Source organism: Canis lupus, chromosome 30 (genome assembly GCF_011100685.1).
Source record: "Canis lupus familiaris isolate Mischka breed German Shepherd chromosome 30, alternate assembly UU_Cfam_GSD_1.0, whole genome shotgun sequence".
NCBI lineage: Eukaryota > Metazoa > Chordata > Mammalia > Carnivora > Canidae > Canis > Canis lupus.
In genome coordinates, this window is record NC_049251.1 from 10,642,756 (window position 1) to 10,655,544 (window position 12,789).

At 41.1% G+C, this 12,789-nt stretch overlaps 1 protein-coding gene across 6 annotated transcripts in view; it reads right to left on the minus strand.

Annotated features, from left to right (window-relative positions):
• TP53BP1 (tumor protein p53 binding protein 1) overlaps positions 1 to 12,430 on the minus strand; it is a 98,106-nt gene extending 85,676 nt beyond the window's left edge. For 3 of the 6 annotated variants that reach the window (XM_038580215.1, XM_038580212.1, XM_038580214.1), the window contains exon 1: positions 12,246 to 12,387. The gene's annotated coding sequence lies outside the window, so the exon portion shown is untranslated. Of the gene's footprint in view, positions 1 to 12,245 lie in introns of all 6 variants that reach the window. The other 3 variants (XR_005381550.1, XR_005381551.1, XM_038580216.1) reach the window with 3 other exon arrangements.
• Positions 12,431 to 12,789: the final 359 nt, after the last annotated feature.

Below are 12,789 nucleotides of genomic sequence, written 5' to 3' on the forward strand. Positions count from 1 at the left end.
GCCCTGGGCTGCAGGCGGCGCTAAACCGCTGCGCCACCGGGGCTGCCCGCAATGTGGGATTTGACCCCAGGACCCTGGGACCACGACGTGAGCCAAAGGCAGATGCTCAACCACTGAGCCATTCAGGTGTCCCTGCCATTTATATATTTGTTGATGAAACTAGGTCATTTGTTCTGTAAAATTTCCAGCACTGTGGATTTTTTTATTGCATCCCTGTGGTGTCATCTGACGTATTTCTTTGTCTCTTCTTATTTCCTATAAATGGGCAGTTAGATATACTTGCTATGATTTATGCTCCATTTTCTCTTTTTTGGTAAGAATATTTCATAAGTGCTATCATTTACGTCCTATTGCATCTTATCAGAAGACATATAACATCTGGTTGAATGTATTTTTATTTTGTTAAAATTGATAAATAGACTCAAATGTAACATTTGATAGTAACTATTTTTTTACTTGATAGTTTAGCAGTCATTGGTAATCATTACCTAGCTGCACTATTTCACTAAGAGCTGCAAAAGAGTGATATTCTAATTTTAACATGCTGTCTACATTTACTAGCTGGAATTCTTTTATAAGTAAGAACTTTTCCTTCATCAAATATTTGATTACCTAAGGAAAGGCAGGATGAATGGCTTGATTCTTTCTTTTGATTTACTAGTTTTCAAATTAATGACTTGAGATTCTCTACATAATAGGGAATAGTTCCCCAAATAATGAAATTCCTTAGCATACTCCCAAGATGACCAGTGAGATTTTTGTTTTTACTGCCACTATGAACTCATGGATTTTAACACAATTGGTGTATTCAATATACTGCAGTTATTGTTCACTTTGAAATGCATATTGTCACATTTTTGGACTGTGGAAATCCCTTCAGATTAGCTCCAGAGTCCTTTTATTATGAGTCCACTGGTCTTTGGTAGGTTCCCTGTTTTCTGTTATAATAAGATGTTCCAGGTTCATCTTGTTTGTTTCATACTCCAGATCTGGAATCAGATGCTTCTTCTCTAAGAAGCCCTAGTTCATTTTAGTAGTAAATGACATTTAAAGACCACAATCTGGATGGTTGGAAAGCTTATTGCTAACATTGGATTGGTCATTGTTTTTGCTTTTTCCAATTAAATTTTAAGATTTCAGGGTTTTTACCCAAGTTTCTTGATTTTATATTTGTATCTCTCTTATGATCAACATCTTAGTTCCTGGTAAAGTTAACATAATTTGGTTTATTCTGTTCTCTCTATATATCTATATATAGATGTTTCAGAAAAAATACCAATATTATCACTAATGAGACAATTAATGAAAACAGTTTAACACTTCTTTGCAGTTTATTTTTTCCTTTGGATACATCTCATTAAAAATGTACAGTTAAGACTAATGCTACATGGATGAATCTTGGAGACATTATGCTAAGGGAAATAAGCCAATCACAAAAAGACAAATACTATATGATTCCACTTCTTTGATGCACTTATATACCTTATATATTTATATAGAGTAGTAAAAATCATAGAGGTGGAAAGTAGAATGGTGGCTGCTAGGATCTGGTTGCGGGAATGGGTTGTTGTTATTTAATGGGTATAGAGTTTCTGGGGGTTTTGTTTTTGTTTTTTTTTTAAGATTTTACTTATTTATTCACGAGAGACACAAAGAGAGAGGCAGAGACATAGGTAGAGGAAGAACAAGGGTTCCTGCAGGGAGCCTGGATCCCAGGATCACACCCTGAGCCGAAGGCAGATGCTCAACCACTGAGCCACAGGTGCCCCCAAGAGTCTCTGTTTTATGAGATAAAAAGAGGAATAGAGATGGATAGTGGTGATGGCTGCACAACATTATGAATGTATTTAGTATCACTGAACCATGTACTGAAAATTGACTATAATGGGAAAAAATTGCTATAATGGTAAATTTTATGTGTATTTTATTTTAATGATTTATTTATTTATTTGACAGAAAGAGAAAGAGCAAGCACAAGCAGGGGGAGCGGCAGAGGGAGAGGGAAATACAGGCTTACCGCTGAGCAGGGTGCCCAATGTGGGGCTCCATCCCAGGGTCCTGGGATCATGACCTGAGCCGAAGGCAGATGCTTACCTGACTGAGCCACCAGGCACCCCTAGTATGTAGTCTTTTATAGTCAGCTTCTTTTATTCAACATAACAGTTTTGACATTCATTCAAGACATTGCATGCATTAGTAGTTCATTCTTTTTTATTGCTCAGTAGTATTCTATCGTATATATGTTCCACATTTTGTCAGTTCTCCTATTGATGGATATTTGGGTTGTTTTAAGACCATTATAAACAAAGCTGCTATGAATATTCATAAATAGGTCTTTTGTGAACATGTGTTCATTTCGCCTGTGTAGTTATCTAAGAGTGGAACAGCTGGGTCCCAGGATAGGTATTTGCTTAACTTTATATAAATTGCCGGGGGGGGGGCGGTGCGTGGGGGCACCTGGGTGGCTCAGACACTTAAGAGTCTGCCTTCAGCTCAGGTCATGCTCTCAGGGTCCTGAGAGTGAGCCCCGCGTCAGGCTCCCTGCTCAGCAGGGAACCTGCTTCTCCCTCTAACCCTCCCCCTGCTTGTGTTCTCTCTCTTTATCTCTCTCAAATAAATAAATAAAATCTAAAAAAAAAAAGAAAGAAACTGCCAAGGATGCCTGGGTAGCTCAGTAGTTGAGTGTTGCCTTTGGCCCAGGTCATGATCCCAGGGTCCCGGGATCGAGTCCCGCATCGGGCTCCCCACAGGGAGCCTGCTTTTCCCTCTGCCTGTGTATCGGCCTCTTTCTATGTGTCTCTCATGAATAAGTTAAAAAATATATCTTATAAGAAACTGTCAGTTTTTCAAAAAGTTGTATAATTTTATACTCCCACTAACAACATGGGAAAAATTCAGGTGCTGCACATCTCACTAAGATTTGGTATTGTCATTGTAAAGTAGTATCTCATTGTATTCTTTAGTAAACATTATAGATCATTTATGTACAATAAAATGTGCTATTTTAAGTGTAGCATTTGATAAGCTCAACAAGTGCACGTATGTGTATATGTGTGTGTGGCCACCACTATAGTCAAATATAGAACATTTTCACCACCCCAGAAAGTTCCCTTACGTCCCACACCCCTACCCCCAAACAACCACTTAGTTGCTTTCTATCACTGTAGATTAGTTTTTCCCATTCTGGAATTTCATATAAACTTATTGATGCAGTATGTACTTGCAGCAACCATGAAAACACACCACTGAAATCTGCTTCCAGGGAGCACAAATGACTAATGACTCCATCAGCTGCCACTCTGGATCTACCAACACATTTTCACCAAAGCCACACTTTCTGCAGACTGATCCCAGCCAATGACAGAGCACAGCAGGACTACAAAAGCAGACCTAATGCTGTAATATACGAGATGCCTTCAAGGGGTGCCCTTGACTTGAAGACAATTTTTTTAAAGATTTTATTTATTCATGAGAGACACACACAGAGAGAGAGAGAGGCAGAGACACAGACAGAAGGAGAAGCAGGCTCCTCACAGTGAGCCTGATGCAGGACTCGATCCCGGGCCCCAGAATCACACCCTGAACCAAAGGCAGACGCTCAACCACTGAGCCACCCAGCCATCCCAAAGACAATTTTTTTTTAAGATAAAAAATTTACTGAATTTTTTTTTCCTGCTAGGACCTGTTCTTCAGGTACATTTTAATATTCATTAGGTCTTAGGTTAATGGATACATTAAAACGATAGATTTGCTCATTTTTTTATTTGCTCATATTTTTATTTTTATTTTTTATTTTTTTAAAGATTTTATTTATTTATTCATAGAGACCCACAGAGAGAGAGAGGCAGAGATACAGGCAGAGGGAGAAGCAGGCTCCACGCAGAGAGCCCGACGTGGGACTCGATCCAGGGTCTCCAGGATCAGGAGGCGCTAAACCGCTGTGCCACCGGGGCTGCCCTGCTCGTATTTTTTAAGATAAAATTGGTGTATGACATTAGTTTCCGGTGTACAACACAATAATTTAATATTTGGGTTTTTTTTAAGATTTTATTTTTAAGTAATCTCTATACCTACTGTGGGTCTCAAACTCACAACCCCTATGTCAAGAGTCACATGCTCCACCAATTGAGCCAGCTAGGCACCCCAATAATTTAATATTTGTATACTACAGTACTTGTATACACTACACTATTTGTAGATATACAAGTAAAACCTTTAAAAAAAAACAAGTAACAGTGTCTAACTTCCAACACTATGTCATAAAAGGGCATTGCAGCTTACTCTTCTCTTTGCTCACTTGCTCTGAGAGAAGCCAGCTGCCATGCCATGAGGGTACTCAAGTAGACCTAGGGAGAAGCCTACCTGAGGAGGAACTGAGGCTTTCTGCCAACAGTCATGTGACTGAGCAATATTGGAAGCAGATATCCAGCCTCAGTCAAGCCTTCAGATTACTGTAAACTCAACCAACAACTTGACCACAACCTCACAAAACACCCTAAGCTAAAATCACTCAACTAATTTGCTCCTGAGTTTCAGGTCCTTAAAAACTATGTGAGATAATAAATATTTGCTATTTTAAGCTGCTAAATTTTGGGTTGATTTGTTTCAAATTGATAGATAACTGATATACTCCCCAGATAAATCTCTTACACATCAAATTATGTGTTGGCACTAGTTCTCCAGGAGACCAACTAACAATATTCTTTTGTATTTTGTTTCCTTTGTTCAAAATGATGTTTTTTATTTTTTGTCTAGGTTGTGTACACTTGTACTTTCTTTTATCTTATTAATAGCTGTTTTAAAAAATATTTTGTTTATTTGACAGAGAAAGAAAGAGAGAGCATAAGCAGGGGGAGCAGCAAGCAGAGGGAGAAGCCAGCTCCACTGAGCAAAGAGCCTGATGTGGAGCTCAATCCTAGAACCCTGGGATCATGACCTGAGCTGAAGGCAGATACTTAACTGACTGAGCCACCCAGGTGCCCTCTTTTTATCTTTATATTGCATGAAGATACCACAATTTGCCTATTCATTCTCCTATTGATAGACATTTGGGTTGTTTCCAGTTTTTGGCTATTATAAATAAAGTTGCTATAATCAGCCATCACAAGACTTCTTGTGGACACATGTATTTTCACTTCTCTTGGATAAATGTCCAGGAGTGGAACTACTAAGTCACAGGATAGGTATTTGTTCAATTTTACAAGAAACCTACAATACTTTTCTGAAGTGGTTATAATATTTTATACTACTGTTAGCAGTATATGAGAGTTCTTTTTTTTTAATTTTTTTTATTTATTATTTATGATAGTCACAGAGAGAGAGAGAGAGAGGCAGAGACATAGGCAGAGGGAGAAGCAGGCTCCATGCACCGGGAGCCCAATGTGGGATTCGATCCTGGGTCTCCAGGATCGCGCCCTGGGCCAAAGGCAGGCGCCAAACCGCTGCGCCACCCAGGGATCCCATGAGAGTTCTATTTGTTCCTACTCATGCTAAAATTTGGTGTTATGGGTCTTTTAATTTTTGCCATTTTTGGATGTTAAGTGATAGTGCACTGTGGTTTTAATTTGTATTTCCCCAGGACTAATTATGAGCACTTTTTCCTGTACTTATTGGCCATTTATACATCTTCTCTTGTGGCAACCACTCAAATTGTCCACTTTATAATTGGATTATTTTTTCTTTATTGATGTGATCTAAAAAATATACTTTGGATCAAATTATTTTCAGATTGGTCATTTTGAGTTAATTTTGGTTCATACTTCTCTAAAACATTTATATGGCTTCAAAGTCAAATTTACAAAATAAGTTAAATTTTTAAAAGTCTACTTCCCATCCCTGGTTGCTTCACAATCTGCTTCTTCTTTCCTATAGGTAACTTTTTTTTCTTTTTAAGTTTTTGGTTTATCTTTAGAGTCATTATTTATTCTCTTTCTCTCTCATTCTTAATTTGGTCAGACAGGAAATAAGCTGGCTCTACCTTTAAAATACTGTGTGTCTAGAATCCCATCGAGTCTTTTTTTTAAAAAATTTTTTTTAAATTTTTCTATTTATTATTTATGATAGTCACACAGAGAGAGAGAGAGAGGCAGAGACACAGGCAGAGGGAGAAGCAGGCTCCATGCACTGGGAGCCCGACGTGGGATTCGATCCCGGATCTCCAGGATCGCGCCCTGGGCCAAAGGCAGGCGCCAAACCGCTGCGCCACCCAGGGATCCCTAGAATCCCATCGAGTCTTACCATCTCCACTGATATCACTTAAGTCTGAGTTGCATCATTGCTCACCCATTACTTATGGCAAGATCTGTGACTGGCTTCCCACTTTAGTCCTTACGACATTTTTTTTTTTTTTTTTTTTTTTTTTTTTTTTTTTTTATTGGTGTTCAATTTACTAACATACAGAATAATACCCAGTGCCCGTCACCCATTCACTCCCACCCCCCGCCCTCCTCCCCTTCTACCACCCCTAGTTCGTTTCCCAGAGTTAGCAGTCTTTACGTTCTGTCTCCCTTTCTGATATTTCCAGTCCTTACGACATTTACAGTCCATTCTCTCTCTCTCTTTTTAAAAATAATTTATTTATTCATGAGAGAGGCAGAGACATAGGCAAAGACAGAAGCAGGCTCCATGCAGGGAGCCCAATGTGGGACTTGATCCTGGTTCTCCAGGATCACACCCTGGGCTGAAGGCAGATGCTCAACTGCTGAGCCACCCAGGCGTCCCCTACAGTCTATTCTCAACACAGCAAAGTGATCCTGTAAAAAGTCTAAGCAAACCACACCACTCCTCTTTTAAGAGCTTGCATATCTTCCCCATTTCAGAGACAAAACCAAAGTCCAACAGGGGCACCCAGGGGCACCTGGCTGGCTCAGTTGGTTAAGTGTCTGACTTTTGATTTCAGCTCAGGTCACGATCTCAGAATTGTGAGATCAAGCTCCACCTCAGACTCCACAGTCAGTGGGGATTCCGCTTGAGATTCTTTCTCCTTCTGCCACTCCTCCTACCCCGTGCTTGCTCACATGCTCTCTGTCTCAAATAAATAAATATTAAAAAAAAAAGGCAGGCCCTTGTGATAGGTCCCCATTATCTCCCTGATCTCATCTCCTATGCTTCCTTCTCTTACTCTTCCACTCCAGCTACAATGGGCTCCAGCTATTCCTTGGGTGTACTGGGCATACTGCTACTTTGTACTAGCCATCCTCTCTTTCTACAAGACTCTCCTGCGAGATATCCAAGTGACTATCCCCCTTATTAACTTCAAGTTTGCTCAAGTCTCATATTCTCAATGAGGCCAACCCTGACCAGCCCATTTACAACTGCAACCTTTCCTGTCCCTTCACCATTCTTTCCCATCACCACTCCCCATCAGCATTCTCAGTCACCCTTTACTCTACCTTCTTTTTGGCCACAGCACTAATCACTTTCCGACATACTATATCATTTACCTCTTTACAATTTATTATCTGTCTTCCCCACTAGAATGTAAGCTCCACAAGAGCAGGGATCTTCGTGTACTGTGTGTGCTAGCACACAATAAATACTCAATAAATATTACTGAATGAATAAATAAGTAAATGAATTCCAGACATTGTTCTAAGCATATTTAAGAGATTGTCCCACTTAATTTTCTTTTTTTAAAAAAAGATTTTATTTATTTATTCATTAGAGACACACAGAGAGAGGCAGAGACATAGGTAGAGAGAGAAGCAGGCTCCATGCAGGGAGCTTGATGTGGGACTTGATCCCAGGACCCCGGGATCATGATCTGCGCCGAAGACAGACACTAAACCACTGAGCTACCAAGGCAACCCTGTCCCACTTAATTTTCAAAATAGCAATAAGGTGGGATACAATTATTAAAATTTTACAGAAGAGGAAACTAAAGGACAGACAGGATAAGCACCTTGCCCCAGTTCACACAGTTGGCAATTGCAGAAGTCAGTTTCATATAAGCAGCTATGTTTGAGTTCAGTCATACTCCTAAAATCCTTTGTGGAATGAGATGAAATGTTGTTCTACAAAGTAAATCAAAAGGGTAAAGTAAATAAATCACTAAATGAGAATGAAAGTGAACAAAGCATCCAAAGAAAAAGAGACAACCTGAACAGAAAATATAAGAACAATCGAGGGATAGGGTGCTTGGGCAACTCAGTCAATTAAGTGCTCAACTCCTGGTTTCAGTTCAAGGTCATGATCTCAGGGTCATGAGATTGAACCCCACTTAGATTCTACACTCAGCATGGAATCTGCTTGAGATTCTCTCTCCCTCTGCTCCTCACCTCACTCTTGTGCACTCTGAAATAAATAAATAAAACCTTAAAAAAAAGAAATGACTGAGAGAAAGGCAAGTGGTTCAGATTAACTGACTAAGAGTTAATGCAAAGTATTTGCAAGAGGTAATGTTAAAAAGAGAAGTTAGGGAATATTATAAAGGATCTTCAAGAAAGAGCTAAGAAGGAAAGGAAAAGGTAATTCTGGTCTTGTCATACCCAAGCATTCCTTCAAGGAAAGTAACTCTGTTCTACAAATACCTTTAAAAAATAATGTAGGGGCACCTGAGTGGCTGAAGTGGTTGAGCGTCTGCCTTTGGCTCAGGTTGTGATCCTGGGGTCCTGAGATTGAGTCCCACATCAGGCTACCCATAGACAGCCTGTTTCTCCCTCTGCCTATGTCTCTGCCTCTCTCTGTGTGTCTCTCATGAATAAATAAAATTTTAAAAAATTAAAAAAAAATTTAAATGATGTAAAATTTGATTCACACATAGGCATAGGCCTCAAAACTAAGTTACACACTTAGGTTTGGATTATCTTTACCACCATCATCTCTACTACCACAAGAAAATCCTTTGAGGTTCCTGTAGTAAGAAGTAGCTTTGCTCAGAAGGCTAAAAGAAAATGTTAGCCATAGCCAAACACTAACTTCCACCTTCTGGGGCTAATGGAAGGGATAAGGAAAAAAGGTATCTATAAATGTTTCTTTTTCACTTTTGGGAATTATTTTCTTCAACAAAAGAATGTGGGAAGTGAGAGAGGAAAATGGTAACTATCTTCATTGTCCTTTTGAAATGCTCTGCAGGGAGAAAGTAAATCCAGTGCCTGTGCTTTTCCTGTTACTTAATATTAACAAATAGTAATTAGGAAAATTATCCAACAGATAATTACTCTGGGCCTCCTCTGTGTGCCAGATATAGTAATAAATGCAAATTTATCCTCCACCTCAACCTTTTTAGAGATTATTTTACTCAGTGTCTCTGCAGATAAGCCAGCTGTTCACGCTAAGAGGTGACCCCATGGCTGCCGGTATGCATTATGATCATAGTATTTTCCCCAAAAGCCAAGGATAAACCTCTGACACAGCAATCCTGTAATCCAACACGCCTCTGTCTGTGTAAAGAATGCTTTATAGGCAGAACTGAGCACAGAGTGGGAATCTGAGCTGCATGCAGCTCCTTTTGGATATTTTAGTTGATAAAACCATGCAATCCAGCAGAGCAGGCTGGAATTCTGCCAAATGAGCTCAGATCCTCAGAAAAACTAATGACATCCATCAAGCCAGAAGTGAGGGAGGAGTCAGTGTCTTTTCTTTATGAATTATCAGAGCTGGTTTAAGTCCTGTGGAGACCCTAAGCATTAAAAGCATTACAGTGCCCTCCTCTCCCACATACACATAATTCAACATGAGTGCAAGTAATCCTAATAAAGTTCTGATTTGCTCATGAGGACAATGAAATTTTTATTTTATTTTTATCTTTAAAGATTTGACTTATTTATTCATGAGAGACAGAGAGAGAGAGAGAGAGAGAGAGGCAGAGACAAAGGCAGGGGAAGAGGCAGTCTCCATGCAGGGAGCCCAATTGGACTCAATGCTGGGACTCCAAGATCATGCCCTGAGCCAAAGACAGACACTCAACTGCTGAGCCACCCAGGCATCCCAGGACAATGAAATTTTTAAATTTAATTTAAATTTAAATGCCAAATATGAAATTATTTCCAGAAAAAAATTAGGAGATGCCCCTCCTACTTTGTTAAATATGTGCATAACTTACCAATTCCATCATTTATCACTAGATATTGTGAACTGGCAAAGGTCTGAGAATCCCTTAACTGGCTTACACTTAGCCAAGGCTACCATTACCTTTCACATTGTTTAAGATTTACACTGTTTTCTGTTGTGTATTCACTGTAGCACACACCCAAGAAAAGAGCCTATAATAGTGTCTTCCATTTGCATCCCCTCTAACCTCCCCTTTCAGTGGTAGATCCCTAGTGATCCCTTCTACAATTCAAGGGTCCTTCATCACAAAAAGTTTGAAAAGTATTGGTTGTACTCACTGTATCTGCCAATCCTACATGATAAAAGAGTGTGGAAGAAACTACAGAATAAGGGAGTCCCCACAAGATCATGTTTGGTCATTCCAGTGGTCAGTGGTTATAGTGGGCTCTATAACCACCACACTTTAATGTGTGTTCCTCACAATCATGCATATCACAGGTGCCCAATAATCCCTTTGGACCAGTCTTTTTTTTTTTTTTTTGGACCAGTCTTTGATTGATGACATCCTTTGACTATTAGGCTCCTGCTGCAGCACACTATTCCTAAACACAAAATAGGTTTTTATATACTTTGCAATTCATGTATATATTTCTTTCATATTTTTATTCAGCTTTCTATGCCTTCTACATATGTACATCAGTGTTTTCTGTCTTGAGTGTTTTAATTCTGGAACATAAATGCTGATGTTAAACTCCATAGTTTTCTTCGTAGAGCCTTTTGCACATGGTGCTGTGTGCCATTTGATGCTTGAAAATATCTTTTTTTTTTAATATCTTCTGATAATATGATGATGATACCAGGATCATCATCTAATGGCTGAGATACTGTTAACCAAGGAAAGAGTAGGGTAATTAAGAGATACCTGCAGTCAATCTTTCTATGACATTTTCTGCTTTTAAAAGAACAGCCTGCTGAATGCTCATCGAGCATATATGTGCAATTTTAGTATCATCATAGTCTGCTGTTACAGCTGTAATTAACAAAACCTAATTCCAGCAGGGCCTGAGATCATAGACCTGAATTTGTGCCCTTATCATCTGATCAGTGTGTGGTCCCTCCCTATACCATTCAGATCTATTGTCTAGCCTCTTTGTCAGACTTGAAAGCAGAGCCTGTGGTTAACTGCAGCTGACCCTTATACCAAGGCCGGGTGCTAGTTAAAGACCTCATCTCTACAGTTGCTATGGAAACTGTCCCCTTCTCCCTACAACCTATTCTGGCTTTCTGCCTCCCGTGGCACTCTTGTCTGATTGCGGAAGAGAAGGCCTGCACATCTCTCCAAGCTTTGCCATTTTCAGATCTGCAAATGGTGGGCTGGAGATGTAGCAGAACATGGCTTCATGTGTCATATAAGGTGAAGCACCACCACCATCTAATGTTCTGCTAGTACTCTTTATTTCTCCTTCTCTGCTACGAAAAGGATTTTCAGGGCCATATCCATTTTTAAAAACTGAGATAAAACTGACAGATATTAGTTTTCAAGTAGGGGCATTCCAAGCTGACTGCAGAATGGACTGGCTGTTTTGCTGTCACACGTGCTCCATGATAAGGACTAGGGCTGCAGTGAGGTACTTAATATGCAGTCACTGTCTAATCCTTCTCAGGGCCTCGAGAGGAGGGGGATTAGAATTAGGAACTGTACTCCTTTCCACCCTGTACTATCCCCAAAGTATAAGGCAAATGAGAGAGAGAGGAAAAAAAAAAAAAAGTGCTGCTGGAGCTCAAGCGTGAAAGACAGATTCTCTATCTGATACATATATGTAGAGAATGATTCAGAATCTTGGGTAAAAGAAGATGCTGGAGTGCAGAGTAGGTGATGGGGACACAGAGGAACGGGGGAGGGAAGACTTAACAGCACACAGCATACACATGATTTTTACAAGAATGATCTAGTCAGTCGTAAAACAGTGCCAGCCTCCAGTCCTCTTTCCCATCCCCTGGTTCCTTGGTTTTGAACAGGTCAGCCCTCTTCGGTTCGAACATCGCCCCTCCTGTTTCGAGAATTCCCCGGAGGAAGTAACACCACTGTCTCCCAAGGTTACCCGACTCACTGTGTCACAGTACTGGTAGTTGGGAAGGTCTTTCCTGCGTTTTACTCAAATCCCCCTTGCTGCAGTCTGAGCTCATTGCACTGGAGTCCTGCACGCGGCAGGGATGGAGACCAGCCAACCACTATCTTCGGAATAACAACTCACCGGGGACTCAGGGCTGGAAGGTCATTCCGTCCCTCCAATCCTGCGCCGCCTTCCTGAGCATTCCCCGGGCTGGGGGCAATGAGGACAAGTGAATCGAGGATGGACTCTAGGACCCCGGCAGGCAGAGACCAAAAAAAAAAAAAAAGTACCAGACAATGACAATACACCGGCGCAGATGGAGTCAACGACACACACTGGGAACCAGAGAGGAGGGACAACATGGCTCCCCCCGTGCGGGCGCGGCTGCGGAGTCGCCAGACAGTACTTATCCGGGAAACATCCTAACTAGAAGCTTCTTCCGGCGCCGAGGCAACCGACTCGCCCTCCACCCGCTCCCTCAGAGCCCCACCCTGCCCAAGTCGGGGCGGGAGCGCCCTAAGGAAAGGGAAGGGGGGACGGCGGGGGCAGCACCACCCCGCGGCCGCCGCGTCCGCAGGGCCGGAGCTTCGCCGCCCGAGCCCGCCCCTGCGGCGCCAGGGCCCCGCCCCCCGACAGGCAGCGGCCAATGAACCGGCCCTGCCGCCTGCCTTTAAGAGCCGCGCAC